At 43.2% G+C, this 16,134-nt stretch overlaps 1 protein-coding gene across 1 annotated transcript in view; it reads left to right on the forward strand.

The window, feature by feature from the left end:
• crc (bZIP transcription factor crc) overlaps positions 1 to 16,134 on the forward strand; it is a 79,651-nt gene that overhangs the window by 42,420 nt on the left and 21,097 nt on the right. The gene's annotated exons all lie outside the window — the stretch shown is intronic.

Below are 16,134 nucleotides of genomic sequence, written 5' to 3' on the forward strand. Positions count from 1 at the left end.
TGAAGAAAGGGATGATTGCAGTATTCTTCACTAAACGGGGCATCCTGACTCGGGTTGTGCTAGAAACACAAAGGACAGTTACTGCAAAGTGGTGCAGTGAGACTTGTCTGCCTCAGGTCATCCAGGCTCTCAAGCAGCTCTGTCCAAGGTCACGGCTCAGCACTTAGTTCTTGCATCACGAAAATGCTCTAGAAAGTCGTGCTAATGTAACAATGAATTTTCTTGCCAGATCAGGGTTGACTGCTTGATCACCCTCCATACAGTCCGGATCTTGCCCCATGTGACTTTGCACTCTTATCTTCCCAGAAGTGAAGATGAAGCTGAAAGGGCGGCATTTTGCGTCCGACGAGGAGCTTCTGGCAGCATGGGATCAGTGTGTGAAAATGTAACTGAAGAAAAGTGGCAGAGTTGGTTCAGACACTGGTTTTGACGTATGGAAAAGTGTATTGAGTGCGGTGGAAATTATTTTGAAAAAGACTAAAGCGTTCACTCACATTGGAAAACTTTCCTAGTGCCCTTTGTACAAACAGACTTTGCCTCTTTATAGATTAGTATAGACTAGCTGTTACCCTTGGCTTTGCTCGTGTGGATACTGTAGTTCGATAAAATGATTTCCTTGGTACTGCAGCAAGACATTATCTGAAATTACGTGAAGTATAAAAACTCGCCAAGAAATTGTGTTTTTTTACCCCATACTTCTCTGTATACCACGTGGGTGGGCTAAGATGACCAGGCTACTGGCGGAGCTAATTCTAGAACATTCGACATAGAACTGTTATGAGAAACAGTCCTCTTAAGTTGAAAACAAAGAAAAAAGATTCCAAATTCAAATGTTCATGTCCGTAACACATTAATTTTTTGAGATATACTGTAGATAAACTCTTCTTAAAAATTCATCAGATTTTTCAATTCTTCTCGTTCCTGTAAGTGGATTTTCCTAAAACAAAGCATCTTTCCTTATTTTTAAAGGAGATTCCGAATACAAATTTTTACGTCTTTAGACTGTTAGGGAATAAAACGCGACACACCAAGCACGCCTTCAATACATTTATTTGCTATTCACTCAACTCGATACAGAAATGTCGGAATCGATACAGATATGTCGATACATGAATAGTACTTAAACTTCCCGGTAGATGGCGGGGCACTGTCTATTTACAATCCTCAACATCCTCCCCACCCTGGTCGATCTCGAGGGGGATCACCAGTTGTATGGGCCTGCAGATAGTGGTCCCGTCAGCTGTCCGTAAGATGAGTGTCCGCACCTTCCCATCTCGTCCGGGTCTTCTCTCTGTGATGCAAGCTTTCCGCCACATATGCCTTGGTCTCCTGTCGTCTTGAAGAAGGACAACGTCTCCTACTCTGCACTCCGTCAATTTTCCTTTCGGGCTCTGGACTTCATGGTAGTTCCTGAGTTCGAGAAGATATTCCGTCTTCCATCTCTTCAGGAAGTCCTCACGCAGCTTTTGTCTGAGTCTCACTTCTCTTCTGAGGTCTTTGAGGATACTGGGCTCTGGACCAGTGGGCAACGTCGTCAATTTTTCACCATTTAAAAAATGGCTTGGTGTCAGTGTCTCGGCGCCATCTTGAATAATAGGTCGAGAGTTTAGGGCGGCTTCTATTTCCACCAGTAAGGTTGTAAGTGTCTCTTCGTCAACCTGCGACCGTCCCAACACTTTCCTCAGGCACTGTTTGGTCGTTCCGACCATCCTTTCCCACCAGCCTCCCCACCAAGCCGCCCGTGGAGCGATGAACTACCAAGAGACCTGAAGGTGAGCAAAGTGCTGGCTCGTGAGTGGGCTGGTGAACAGCTGGGTGAGAATGTTCAGTTCCTTATTAGCTGCTTGGAACGTCTTCGCGTTGTCAGAGTAGATAGTATGTGGTACTCCTCTTCTACCGCAGAACCGTCTAAACGCAATTAAAAATTTCTCTGTGCTCATATCCGATGCCAGTTTAAGGTGCAGAGCTCTTGTCGTAGCGCACGTGAAGAGGACGATGTAGGATTTCTGTGGCCGGCTCCCCACCTTGATGTAAAGTGGCCCAGCGAAATCTACACCCGTGACGGCAAATGGTTGCGTGAGTTGCACACGAGCAGGTGGCAAAGGAGCTTCAATTTCACGTCCTTGGTCGTTCTTGGCAATTTTGCATGGTAAACATCTGTGAATGACCTTCTTGACTGACTGTCTTGCCTTGAGAACCCAAAGTTCCTTGCGTAGCTCCGATAACACAATCCTAACTCCCAAATGATGTAGGCGTATATGGGTCTGTTTTATCAGTAGTTTCACAAATGGATGGGAACCATCGAGGAGAAGAAGAGGGTGTTTTTCCTGCTGAGTCAATTCAGCATATTGGAGGCGTCCTCCTAGTCGTATGAGGCCGTCCTGTAGGAAGGGATTGAAGCGTCCAATTTTGGATCTTCCTGGGAGTTCTCTTTTGTCACTCAAGGCGTTGTACTCGGCGGTAAAACTCTCTTGCTGGGACATTCGGATCCAACGCAGTCTTGCATCTTCCAATTCGCGTGCGGTCAGATGGCCCGTGAGTTTCTCGGTGTGCCGTGCATTATGGATGAAACGTAGAATCCATGCCATCATGTGTAATATCTTCCAGTAGGAACTGTATTTTGAGGCGTCGATGGGAGGTTCCCAGGTACTCATCGTTAGCACCTGCTGGTGCGTCTTTCGGATTTCTGGAAGAGAATCCTCGGGGAATACGTTGGGAGGCCAAGTATCTGGGTGTTCGGAGAGCCATGGTGGTCCCTGCCACCACATCACGGAAGACTGTATTTCTTGCGGTGACATTCCACGTGACACGAGATCTGCTGGATTGCTATCCGTGGGACAATGTCGCCATTGAGCTGGAGTCAGATATTCTTGAATTTCCGTGACACGGTTACAGACAAACATCTTCCATCGATTGGGGTCATTGCGTATCCAACCCAATGCTACCATAGAGTCACTCCACATTGTTGCATTCGTGATGTCATATCCAGTTGACTTACAGAAATATTTTAATAAGCGCGAGCCCATCAAGGCGGCCAGTAGCTCCAGTCTTGGCAGCGTCACTTTCTTTACTGGTGACACTCTGTTTTTGCTGCATGCTAGACGAACCGTAATATTATCGTCGAGTTGTGTTCTTACGTACAACACAGCTCCGTAAGCCCTCTCGGATGCATCGCAGAAAACATGAACCTGGAAAGCTTCTTGCGTGCGACTAGACATCCCTAACCAACGAGGGACCATTATGACTGACAAGTGAGATAGGCTTGAAATCCAAATTTGCCATCTTGCTGCGAAGTCTGAGGGAAGAATATCGTCCCATTTTATGCCCCTACACCACGTGTCTTGGAAAAGGATTTTTCCCTCGATGGATACTGGAGAGAGGATGCCGAGAGGGTCATAAAATCTGGATATAGTGTGAAGCACCTGTCTCTTGGTAGCGGGTTCGTCCTGCAGCCTGTCAGTGACATCGCGATGGTCGAAGAGCAGTGAGTCAGATTCAGTGTCCCAGCTGAAGCCCAGAACTGTCGTTTCCCGTTTGATTTCCTGCCCTTCTGCCCTCCATATATCTTTGAGTGGCACGGAGTTCGTAGCCCACTTTGCCATTGGTAGGCGTATTTGCCGCATCAGTGCTGTCATCTCGTAATACAAGGTTATAGCCTCGTTGTCGTCTTCGGAACTGGCGGCGAAGTCGTCCATGAACGTACTCTTGTCAAGCAGTTTCGCAGCCGTGGGGAATTGATCACTGAACATGGTAGCCAATTCACGCAGAGTAGCAGAGAGGAGGAAGGGACTACACGTGAGCCCGAATGGTAGACAAGTGAATCTGTACGTGATTACGTCATCTGTCGTACACCAAGTTCCATTTTCGTCCTTCTCGACGCGAAACCAGAAGAACCTGGTTAAGTTCCTGTCACACTTGTCCAAAGACAATTGCAAAAATGCTTGAGTTCCGTCCCCGATGATCGTTCGTTGAAACATTCGGAAACGGATCAGGGTCGACAGTATTTCTGGCAAGAGATTAGGCCCTGCCTCCAGACAATCATTGAGGGATGGTGAATCCTTGTCGTGGGATGAAGCATCGAGTACAATCCTCCATTTGGTTGTTTCTTGTCTCTCTTTCTTCACTGCGTGATGAGGAAGGTAGAATATGTCGTCCGTGGTGTCCTGAGTGTCGATCATCTCGACGTGTCCTCTCCCAATGTAGTCTATCATTAGAGAATGGTACATTTCGCGGAACTCGGAATTGCCATTAAGTTTTCTTTGAAGTGTTTGGAAACGCTTTTCTGCATTGCAGCGGTTTGAAGACGGGTGTGCGTCTTCCTTTCTAATCAAAGAAACCACTCTCCGTCCATCTTCTGTTCGGTAGGTGTCGTTAAAGTCTTGTAGAATGGCAGCGTCTTTCGTCGTTAGTGATCGCTCCTGCTGTTCCTTAATTCCCAAAGTCTCCAGGTCCCAGAAGCGGCGAATTTCGTGGTCCAATGCCGGAGGTTCGTCGTTGAAGTGCACGTGATTCACAGCGACATGGTTTACAGTGATACCGGATTTTTTGCCACTTAAAACCCAACCAAATATCGATGGAAGGAGCACTGCGGAACTTGAAAGGCAAATCAGTTCATCATCTTTCATCACCTTCCAATACTGATCTCCACCTATTAGGATTTCAATAGGATGGTCATGTCCGTCATTGGGATCCGCAAGCTGCAGCTTTCTAATTCGTGGTAAGGCTTGAATGTCGTGCGGGACAGCTGGATGTGGTGAGTACGTGTTTTCGCTTTCAAACGCTGAGAGGTTTACTGTAGCATTTGTCCAAACTCCGGTAATGCTGAACTGGATGAGACGACGATTTCTGGATGTAGAGTGAGGTGATTCGAAACATGTAACGGTTATAGCCTTGTGTCCCACGACGCGTAGCTTCAATTGATTTACCAGTTCCATGCTGATGAAGCTGGATTGGCTTCCTGCGTCAAATAGGCAACGTGTACGTTTCCTTAACCCAGTCGGGCCCATGATCCAAATACTGGCAGTCTGGAGATGCGTGAAGTGAGGCAATTCTACGTCGATCTTTCCTACTGAAACTTCCCGTTCTTCGTTGCAGATTGACACATGATGAGATTTCTTGCATTTTCAACAAGCTACCTTGCTTCTTTTGCTGCAGTCTTTTGTATTGTGTCCTCGCTTGAAACACAAGAAGCATCGATGAGCAGCTCGTAGCTTATCAGTTCGTTCCTTAATGTTGGACACCTTGGAACAGTCTTGTGCCCAGTGGTCTCGCGACTCGCAGAATACGCAGAATGCCAATGGTCCTTTCTTCGTTCTTCTGTCCACTGTTTTCGATTTCACATTCACGTGAAGCATAGCAGCTGTGGGTGTGAACGTGTCTGAAAAGGTACAGTCTCCTCTAATTTTGTATGAGGTCACGGCACCTTCCACTTTGTCATTCAGGAATTCCATAAGTTTCGTTATGACTTTCTGCGATCATTTCTCTCTTAGAATATATGATCCACCGGCGGACGATATCCTCCGGAAACGCGCGTAATATCTTGGGAGCTAGCATCCGTCCGTAGTCGTCAACCCTTTCCCCTAATGCTCGTAATGCCTGTATGCGTCTGTTACATTCAATGTAAGTGCTATTTAAGGCATCGGGAGAAGCGTGTGATATGGGTTTGAGAGCTTCGAGATAATCCAGATGAGCCTGGATTATACGATTCTTGTCTCCGTATCGTGAAACTAGGATCCGTTTTGTCTCCTCGTATGCGTCGCCGGTTATTGGTATTCCATCAACCAAATCCTTAGGCTCGTCCTCTAGGTACCCGCGGAGGAAGACATGTTTGTCGATATTAGAGATTGAAGGGTTGCTGTCTACTGATGAATGGAACTGCTCCCAGAAGCGGGACCACTTCTCTACGTCCCCAGAGAAGGGCTCTGATCTGATGACAGGGAGTTTCATGGTATGCATAAAGGGTTGCGGTGTTTGTACTGCTGGAGTGACTGGAGCGAGGTTCAAACTGGCGACCGATGAGGAAAGTCTCTCTTCGATCACGCGTTTTGCTTTAAGAATTGCTCTCTTGGCTGTGTCGATGTACTCTTCGCACTTAGCGGCATCAGTTTCATATTCTTTGTCGGATAAAAGATCGTGTATAGCAGAGTCCAGGGTGATGAGATTATCTAGTGTATCTTGAAGTCTTATGCTATTGTATTCGTAGTCAATTACTGTGTCCACAGTACCCTCGTTAACTGCAGTGCTAAGTTTAGTTAGCAGCGCCCTGGAAGTCGTCCTTTTCCTTTTCAAATTCCTCAGTTGTAAATCAGGCTTGTCTTCTGTCATGGTGTGCTGGTCGGCTGAAATGTTTTAAGTAGTAAAGAAAGGGACTGGCTGGCTATAATCCCTTTCACTACCTGCTCGCTGGAAGAGGAGGGTAGTCGTGAGAGGGATGAAGCAACTGCGAGGGCTAGCAGCAGTGGTACTCTCAGTAGCCGTTAGATGGAGATCGTAGACTGAGATTACAGTACAGTGAATAGGTGATAGATGGCGCTAAATCTGCAACGTTCGTCGTGGAGTCGTCTTAGGCGCTAGAATCGCGATGAAAATCAACGTGCTTGTTAGTACATCTCACTGCTACTAGATATCGCTGGTATCATGCTTTGTTAATATAAATGTATTGTCTTGTTGTGATGCATTATCTTTATGCATTAGCGATTTTTCTATTACATTTGCAATCGTGCATTATTTCCAATTAATCTGTAAAGTATATGTCCCAAATATAAGTCCATGCGACTTAGCTCTGTGGTGATGTGTTCGTGGCGTCTGGAGTGGCTGGTTACACATTCGTCGTTTTCAACTCTTCTCTTGCTGCGTGGACGTCCAAATTCCTGGAGGTTGTCGTTCGTCTTCTCACACAGCCGTATCGCGTATTGTAACAGTCACTCCCGGGTTTCGGCACCAAAATGTTAGGGAATAAAACATGACACACCAAGCACGCCTTCAATACATTTATTTGCTATTCACTCAACTTGATACAGAAATGTCGGAATCGATACAGATATGTTGATACATGAATAGTACTTAAACTCCCCGGTAGATGGCGGGGCACTGTCTATTTACAATCCTCAACATGGACTTAAGTTTGAGATGAGAGGTACACTAATTTTAAGCATTCACCCCCTTAGCGATGGCATATCCAAGAATCCTTCCTAAGCGAGTACCTACACTGTAATATAAATGTATCCCCCAAATTTCATGTCTCTACGACCAGTAGTTTTGGCTTGGCGATGATTAATCTGTCAAGATGTGTTATTTAATAAATGTATGTATATATATATATATATATATATATATATATATATATATATATATATATATACACACATTTACAGTACATTATTATTGGGGAACACTGTGGTGTAGCAACAGCTTAGCTGCTTGCCTGTGATCCTGGCGACCGTGGTTTGTTTCTTGGTGTTGTGGTGAGGTTTTGTGTTGAAAATTGGCATCCAGCAACAATCTTTATTTCTGGTATAATCACAATATATTCTTCTGCGGGGTACAGAGGTAAAACAATTCGATTTTGGGAGTTTACGCCATCCGGGGGGGGGGGTGTTTCATGGATTTACTACTGGTCTAACCTATTCGAGAGTTTTTTCCGGTCTTCAAATGCATTACAAGCAGCCAACATACCATGTTGTCCCTCTTAATGACTGAATAACACTGTGAAAAATTTTTGCTTGAGTATGCACAAAATTCAACCAACCCTCACACAGGTGATCATCAAAGAACCGTTTGATTACAGTTTGGTTCCTGCTTTGTGATTCAAAATATGATTTCAGCGCTGGATGAAACGTTACTCATTCAATGACAGGTAACAAGGAAAGCCACCTTGTACTGAAACCAAGACCTTTGATGTACTCATTCTCAACGAAGTTGCAAAATTCAATCATGGCCACCTCACATAACATGTAAATGTGAATATGCAAGTACATTTTCTGCACTACACTTCAAACACAAACTGGAAGACAGTCCACAGCAGTTTCTATAGTGTTGTGGACAATGTGAGCACTGCAACATACATCATTAATCTGTTTCTGAAGAGACTTGTGCATGTTGGAATAAACATTTTTAGAACCTTTCTGAGATGAGGCACAAGTTAGTTTTAGTGTTGTCTGCTCAAAGTCAAACGCATTTACTTTCAAGATGAAAATCCTTTAGCGTTTTGAGGACAAATGAGGAAATAATGTCGGCTGTTCTTATTATCTAACAGTTTTGCTGTATCCTATTGTAAATAACACAGTGAACAAGAAGGGGGGAAAATTTTCTTGGATTTATGATCTGAGGAGTCTGTGTACACAAACATAGTTCATATTTTCAAAGTCCTTTTTCACTTCTGATATGGCAAATGGACTAATCGCATTAGTGACAATAGCTTCACACGAATATTTTCGTTCAAAATGCTTCTGAAGTAGTAGATGTGCAGTCTGCCGAGCGAAATGTTTGGTTGTGTTTTAACAGTATGAAATGCAAAACTCGCTTCAGAAGCTGCCAATTTCTGTTCAGCTGACCCCGTTTCAGCTCTGTTAGTGAGAAATGATGTGGATACAGCAGCATTGTTAGAGAGTTTGTGCTTCTTAGTTTCCGAATGTCGTACACTCTCGCTTGTCCTATGGTTTGCTATTGAAAACAATGCTGAACATTTGGTGCAGCGAACATTGCTTTTCAGTTTATCTGGTACTATAAACAGGTAGAGAAATTGCAGTTCGGCATTTAGCACAGATTTACCTTTAACTCTCAGCATGATTGCCACGGCATGCTTAAATCGCACTACCTGATCATTTTGATAACCACTAGTACCATTGCCTACGTTATACTCAGAGGCTTGAAAGAGTTTTTCTGAGAAGCTGCTTGGTGTTTGAGAATGCACTGCTAGATCGCACTGTTTAGACCTAATGAAAATTCTAAGTTCCCATGGAGGGAATTAGATATTTTTCCGCCAATAGAGCATATCAAAAATCAGATAAAAAATTAGATGTATGGTCTCCACGGCGGTCTTATCGAGCTTTATAAATCAGTCGTCACTTGCATTAGGAATGATGTCTATGGCAAAGGATCATTTTGTTGAAATGAAATCACGTGAGGACTTCTGTAGTGACGTCACCAAGAAATTCTACAAAAAAGAATGGCAGGGTGGAGTTCACCTACATGTAATTAGGGTGAGTGGAATTGGAATTTACTTACGGGTACTGCATTGTGCTACTGCATCGTTACTAGTTGCATGCCTCAGTGGCGGCTCTAGGATACGCCACTGATTATTATTATTATTATTATTATTATTATTATTAGTAGTAGTAGTAGTAGTAAAAGTCGGCGTAGTTCGTATTTTTTGTTTCGTGACAAATTATATTATATAAAAGTTTAAGGAACTGTCTAGCCGATGTGCTCGGTTCACCCGAAAGGATGAGAGTTCGATTCCCCGCCTGAAAATCGAAACATTTAAAACGGAATTTCTACTTCTGGAGGGGCACCTGTATCGGAAGTTTTGTCAACATTGATTGACTCATTAGAGCCCTTCTGAGTTCAAGTTGGCATGTTCGGTCCCTGGTCAAGGTGCTCAAATATCCCATCCTTGTGTCGATACGCAGAAGAACTCAGAGGTATAATTTCAGCCTATCAGCGTGTCCAAAATCCATGAAAGTAGTTCGTGGAACGTATCAGTATTATTCACGTACTATACAAAAAATGAGTACCAGGTTAATTCCTGGGTATAAAGGCAGCCCGACTTAAAAAACTAACAACTCTATCTTACTTAGTGTTGAGGTTACGAATAGTGGAAGCCTTTACTTTTCACTCCTCCGAGGGCCTTAATAGCCTCAAATACAGTGGAGACAATACGCGACACTCGGCGAGATATCGAGGGACAGCTATTAGAGCTCTCTAGCGGGTAGACCTGAGAACTACTGATTCTCTCGTAAGAGTACGTGTATTTGTGTGTGAAGTTTTTGGTGTTATATATGCGTCTTCATTGAGTTGACACAATTAAATAGTAGCGTGTATCATTCCTTGATATCTACTCTCAACATCAGGGGGAAAGGTATGTGCTGTGTTTGGCTGCAGTAACTATGAAGTAGAGAAGAATGCGCGGTCTTTCTTTCGCTTCTCTCGTGACAAGAACATGTAATTAATATTGTGTTTGCTTATATGTGTATTCTTCCAGTGACAAAGAGATTTTTATAGTACTTCATAATCTTCTGACCTGTTCGACCCATACTTTAACTGGCTTAAAATATAATACGCATATATTATTGTATAGTGCAGTAGTTAACCTTCAATTCCGATGTGGTGTTGTAGGTGTGATCTGTGGGTTTTGAAATGTTACAGAAGTGATTTGGATAAGGTGTACAAGTGGGTTTTGAAATGTTACAGAAGTGATTTGGATAAGGTGTACAAGAAAGAAGTTACCTTACGCTTATATAAGAATTGTGAGATCTGTTCAGATCATTTCCAGCCCAGCGACTTTAGAAATCCTCGACTATACAACCAAGGATGTTACATTTTTACTCTTAATTGTACGTAAATATTCCACAAAGCATCACTATCGACAACATTTTCATACTTTTCTTTCTTTTATTGCTCTTTTCAGATTAAAGCCGGGATTTTGTAGATTTTCTTTCTGTTAGTAGGCTTCATTCTAAGAGGAAAATAGTCCAGCTTTTAAATGTTAATTCATTGCATCATGTGTGTAAGGAATGTGCGGATATTTTTGACAAGTGTCTAATGTGATGATACACTGTTTTTAAATGAGAAAAAAGACAAATCTAACCGTAAAAGTTCAGGCAGGAATGCTGAAGCAAAAACAGTTATGCATAAATGAAAGATCAAGCCATTTCATAGCAGTCCATTTCACATCTTTTTTATATTATAATTTCAGTCTTTAAATAATAACCTTTTAAATAAGTCTTCATTCATTTGCTTTAGCAACTTCGAAGTTCATATCTCAATGATACTTTCTTTCTAAACGTAATTTATCCATTTTCATATATGCATTTCCATTGATATTTGAATTTAGCGTGACTTTTCAGGTCAAGTCACTAGAAGCGCCACCGTCGAATTGTCTCCCATTTTAACAAGGCTAAATCCGTAAGTGTCGCGTATTGTTTCCACTGTATTTGATAGCCTGTACGGAAACAGGGCCATTTAGTAAGGGCTGGCCCACTGCGGCGTAAATGTCTTCTTGCTGAAGCAATGCGTGTTGTTATGAGCCGGACAGCACGCACTGGATAGAGCTTCTGTAAGCCAGGTGCTTTCTGGCCTGGCTTAATTCATGCTATTGCCACATCATGCTACTGTACTTATAACTAGTCCGGAAGTTTAGGCATTTATTTTTGCTAATATAGGCAGGCAAAGAAGCATGTAACTTTTAGGAAATAGGCAGTAAAACCATTAAAATAGACATTTATAATGACAAAATGGGCACTAAAATAATAAACATGCTTTAATGTAAGCTGTGTAACACACATCTGCATTACATTTTAGTACTAAATATTACATCCCCCTGTGGGTGGAGATGATAGAATGTCAACGGTATTCCCTGTCTGTCGTAAGAGGAGGCGAGTAAAAGGGGGGACCAGAGCCTCTCAACTTGGGAATGTGGGTTGGCGACAACGGTTCCCCTAGCTGAGTCTTACTTGTGACAGACTCCTCGCTCTTATCTTTCCTGCCTGACCTCCCTTGGTCAACTCTTGTTCTTTTCCGACCCCGACGGTACCGGTAGTAGATTTGCGAGACCCAGGGAGTCTTTCATTTTCACGCTCTTCGTGGTCCTTCCCTTTCTTATGCAGATACCTTAACTTTTCGAAGTATCGGACCCCTTCTATTTTCCTTCTAATTAGTGTAAGTAGAAGGTGTTTACCCAGTTGTACTTCCTCTTAAAACAACAATCACCATCAGCAATTTTACGTAGCAAGGACGGGACCTGGCAACCCTCTGGACCATTTGGCTTGTGGAGTTTTCGGTAGTGATTTATGTAAATTGAAAATATTGTTTGTGTAAATGTTATTAAGTTAAAATCAATTTTGTCTTTATTTTTAATACAGTACATTGAAAATATATTTTTTTCTTTCCATTGATTAATTTTAATACGTAAATATCCTCAACTTAAGAGACCAAAAAAGGCATTAACTATAAAATAGACTACGGAAGCTGAAATAGGCAAAAAACTAAAAATAATTGGTCGTACAATGCCCAAATGTATGGTAACATGTTTGTCTCTGCGACACTTCGATATATCCACTGTGATATAAAAGGTATTTTGCCTAACTTCTGGACCCTACTGATAACGAATTCTGCTACCACAGCTTTCATTCCAATAGCTTATTAAAAAGCTGTTCATAAACGTACAGTATATACTTTTGCCCGTATCGTACAGTACAGTAAGCGCAAGATGATTGACTTCACTTACCATCTGCCAGTATGATCCCTTATCCAGAAAGGTTTGATATATGGGGCCTGTCGGGAAAACCCCAGAATTTGTTGATATTTCGACTTCCTTCCACAGTGTGCTCTTGAAAAGTAATGATCGACTCAGTCTTGTCTGTCTGTTAGGTCATCAGCCCAGAGGCTGGTTGGATCCTCAAATAGCATCACCAAAGGTATGCAGTTATAGGGAAACCACAAAAACCAATGGCAGTACCAAAACGAGGCGTACTAGGCAAGATGAGGAGTGAGGTAGTTTGCCATTGCTTTCCTCACTCGGCCAGACAGTGCTATTTTAGCACAACTAACCCTATGAGCAACACTTTTCATGACACTCAGACACACTGGTTGTGCTCTGAATGTCATTAGCCCATTACTCAGCACCACCCATACCCCAGCAGCTTCCATATTGGCACAGCCATGGATGAGACTGGGACTTTAGTGGAAGCTACACTTTGCTCTGGCCTGTGCCAAGAGATGGATGCAAAAGTACTGTATCCATCAAGAAATGACAGCAGGCAAGGATTCAGTCTTACCGAAATCAAAATACACAAGCTACCTGAACTTACGAATGGGGCCCATGAATTTGATCCATTTAAACATAAACTACCTTGCTGTTTATTTTCATTTCATCAAAGCTTTGGAAACATTTGCCGTAGGTACATTTTCACTACGTTTTGACACCAAATTCAGTACGTTTTCAAGAATGGCGAGAGAGCAAGTAAACTTCGCGCACCATCTGCTCAAAGTTGTTTATCAGAGCAAAGGGTATCCAAAGTTGTCCAGAAGGTTTTACATTTTGTTTACCATTTGCTTTACGTTGCACCGACACGGCGACGATGGATAGGAGAGGACTAGGAGCGGGAAGGAAGCGACCGTGGCCGTAATTAAGATACAGCCCCAGCATTTGTGTGGTGTGAAAATGACCACGGAAAACCATCTTCAGGGCTGTCGACAGTTGATTTTGAACCCACCTTGTTTCCGTTCTTCTTTGAAAACATTAAAAGTTTGTTTTCAAAACGTGAACTGCTTGGCCGTAATGAATACAGTTAACACAGTCCTCGTTCACTTGAGATATCCGTGAAAGTTTCTTCTATTTCTATGCGTGGTTTCTTTGGGCTTATATTTTCCAGTCTTTCCAAGGCAGCCTAAACTATTTTCCTTTAAGTCGCAAAGCCGAATTTGAATTACTTGTATCCTGTTGTTCCGCATGACCTGATAGTTTCATACATGGTATAGCACTTGACTTCAGTATTTTCTCTAGAGCTAATCCTAACAAATTATTTTTTCAAGTAATCTTCATAATCAGAGGTAGAAAAATGTACGCTACATACTTATGCATTTTTACAATGAAGTCCAATTGTTTACATTTAATCAACCAAATTTTGCAAGTGGTGTAAACCTTGCCCATCCCAGACTTTTTGTCTTTCGAGAATAATGTTTACACGTAGCTACCGCATAACTCATTCTACCTCTCGGGTGAAATTAATGGCGGCAACACTTCTACATGAAACTCGCACAGTATGTAAGTATCTACAATTACGAGATTACAAACATCACTTAGGGGTACAACGGTCCCTTAGAACTGGTCGATTCTCCTATTGTTTGTATTTCGAGAATAATTTTTTACACATAACTACCGCAAAACTCATTCTACTTCTCGGAACAAATTGCGTAACACTGCTACACGAAACTCTCTCACAGTTAATGCTTTATAAATATCTACAAACACGAAATTACACAACTTCAGCACTTAAGGTACAGTTTTCGCGCAGAACTGAGGATGAACAGAACAGGGAAGTCTCAGCTAAAACTGCCGGACAGTAACTTTTCTGGCTTGTGACGTCAACCTCTGAGTGGCGCAGAGTCAAAGAAACGAGCCAGCCCTGACCTGATACAGAGATAGGTTTGCTTTTACAACCGTGGTTAACCGAACTAAGAGGGGTGGGGGGAGGTTGCATTTCGGATAAGCTATGACCATTTACTACCCCAGAGCACACTAACCCGGTGTGCAGCATCTGGTAAGGATCCCAGCTCAGCGTTACGAGTGATGACTTCAACGGTACCTACAGCTTATGGCGAGGGGGGGGGGGGGGGGGGGGGGCGGCTTCAGTACGGTGTCGGTGGCGGAAGATAGCGCCTGTACCTCAGAGGCGGCTACAGCAGCGACTGTTCCGTTTATTAAGAGCGGCTGAAGAATACCCTAAAATGGCATACATACACATAAATTCTATTCAACCATGAACGGCCACACTTGCTGATTTCATCTATTTACAAGTCTCCCACAGCAGGATTCCAGTCCGACAGTCTCTACCTGAAGGAAGCTCTAATCCTATTTGACAGGACTTTTCATTTGCGTTCACCAGTCCAGCCAACCCACATAGTAATTGCGTACGGACAGGTTTGAACACAGGGCTACTCGCCACACAACACACGATGATTGTTCCTTGGTTCCACTCCAGAGACAGTCCAGTAATTGTCACATGCAGTAAACAACTAAACAGTAACAGCTCAATAGCATTCAACAGCGACTATGAACACAGATCCAATTACACTCACGATAACTGCTTCCTTATGAGCCTCCGTGGCTCAGGTGGCAGTGCGCCGGACGCTTTCCGCAGGGTTCTGTGGTCAAATCTGGGTCACTCCTTGTAAGATTTGTGCTGGACAAAGCGGAGGCGGGACAGGTTTACCTCCGGGTACTACTTTCATTCCAGCAACTCTCCAATATAATTTAATTTCATCTGCCAATCATTAATAATTGCCCCAGAGGATTGCGACAGGCTTTGGCAGGCGGCACAATTCCTATCCTCGCTGCTAGATGTGGGCTTCATTCATTTCATTTCATTCCATTCCTGGAAACAGGCTCTGGATTTTCATAGCTGTTTCCCTCACTGACTCACGACGCTCTTCAGTCCACAGAAATACGCACACACACACAGTTGTCTCAGGTAGGACAAGTCTTGCGTTCCGTACGCCGCTTTCAGTCCAGCTCCTCGCTGTACATTCCGACACAACCACCACCACGACTCCTTGTTCAGAACTCGGTGGGACACTAGCGGTAGCCGACAATTCTGTCGCCCTTAGTCCAGCCACCGAACTACAACACACTGAGTCCAATACTAACAGACTATCTGCAGCTAAGCCTCCCTTTGTATAGCTCGGATGATGTGAACCAAAATATTGGCGATGTGGCTAGAGACATCGCCGGTAAACCAGCCGACGAGAACAATACACGGAAAGGCTGGCTGGGAGATCCCCGCTCGTCTGACTCACTCGCCCCTTCCAGGAAGTGCCGAAAGGCGCTAGCACGGGGCTGGCACGTACCGATATATTGGCGTCGGTGAATTGGGTATTATGATAACAGGCAAGGATAATATAAATTGTTTATACTGCATATTGCGATAATTCCCGTGCAGTACGGTACGTGTTTTTAGATTTCCGATTTCGGATAACTGAAGTTCGGATAATCGTTTTTTTTTTAATTGTGCGTCAGTGTTTGTGTTGAGGGCAAAATTATGGAAAGTGTAAGAAGAATCGAAGGAAATTTCTTCTGCGTCTTTAGCAGTGATAGTTCAGGAGTTCTTAACTGTAATTTTGGTCGTTACTTTTTACGAAATGTTGATACTTAGACGCTTACTGTGGCATGTGGCGTGGAAAATATGGAAAATCGAA

Source organism: Anabrus simplex, chromosome 5 (genome assembly GCF_040414725.1).
Source record: "Anabrus simplex isolate iqAnaSimp1 chromosome 5, ASM4041472v1, whole genome shotgun sequence".
In the NCBI taxonomy this organism is placed as follows: Eukaryota; Metazoa; Arthropoda; class Insecta; order Orthoptera; family Tettigoniidae; genus Anabrus; species Anabrus simplex.